This window comes from Mauremys reevesii, linkage group 14 (genome assembly GCF_016161935.1).
Source record: "Mauremys reevesii isolate NIE-2019 linkage group 14, ASM1616193v1, whole genome shotgun sequence".
Lineage (NCBI taxonomy): Eukaryota > Metazoa > Chordata > Testudines > Geoemydidae > Mauremys > Mauremys reevesii.
Window position 1 is genome coordinate 22,839,979 of NC_052636.1, and position 1,321 is coordinate 22,841,299.

Genomic DNA, 1,321 nt, shown 5'->3' on the forward strand with positions numbered 1-1,321 from the left:
TTTCCTTTGCATGGATCCATGAACAGCAAAACCTCCCTGTGTCACTAGTCTGAGCCAGGGCATTCGATTGTATTGACACCTTCTCTCCTGCAATGGCAATGGTCAAACAGAGGGGACGTGGCCACCTTCAGCCCTGGCAGTGAGATATTCACTTTCCTCTTTCTTCATGCTGATGTTGTTATTCCATAAAGCATGAACCATGGAATAAAAAGGTGAGTTTACTCCAGGGTGAGGAAAGAAAGGAGCCACCAACTCCCCAGAAAATCTCAGTGCCCCAGAGAAAAGCTGCCCCTGTTATTAGAACTAATGATGTGCTGGAGATATGTTGGGAAAAGGGACTGTCTGAATTGCCAAGGCAGGAAACGAACAATCTACAGCAACACCATTAACCACAGACACACTCTAGCCATGCTCCAGCCAGTGGGGAAATGGGCAGGAATTCATAACGTCAACTATAAAAATGATACACATCTAGAAATAGCATAATTATAATCAGCCAGTCAGAACCTCTCCATAGACCCCTTACGTGACAACCTTTCTACAATATTGGCTGCAAATATAGAACAGTGGTCGCAATGGTGATCTATACAGTTACAGATTATGTCAATAACATCACAGGAGACGACACGGCATCAGTGAGACTGATACTGGAATACTGCCTCAAGTTTTGGTGTCCTCATTTGAAAAAGATGTTGTGAAATTGGAGGTGGGGCAGCAAAGAGCCACCAAATGTTCTGAGGGCTGGAGAAAAATGCCTTCTAGTGAGCTATTGAACAAGCTCAACCTGTTTAGCTGATCAAAAGAAGATTGAAAGGTGACTTCATTGAAGTGTTGAAGTGCCTTAATGGAGAGAAAGGATTGGGTATTAAAGGGCTCTTGAATCGAGCAGAGAAAGGCATAACAAGACCCCATGGCTGGAAGGTGAAAAGAGACAAATTCATATTACAAATAAGGCACAAATATTCAACAGCGAGGATGATTCACCACAGGAACAAGCTACAAAGGAAAGTGATGGATTCTCCATCTCCTGAAGTCATTTAATGAAGACTAGATGCCTTTCTGGAATGTGTTTGCCCCCAAAGTAGCTCTTGTGTCATACAGGAGGCCTGTGATATGCAGGGGGTCAGATTAGATGCTCTAATGGTCTCTTCTGGTCATAAAGTCGACTCATTTCTGAAAAACTGAGTGTAGCATTGGGAGCAGCGTCTGATGTTTCCCTGTCTAGCCGGCTTGCTGCCTAGAACGAACGCTCCTTGAGTGGGGTGATCCCCAGGGAGTAGCTCAAACCTGCAAAGTGCCTGGCCAGGGGCAGGACATTGGC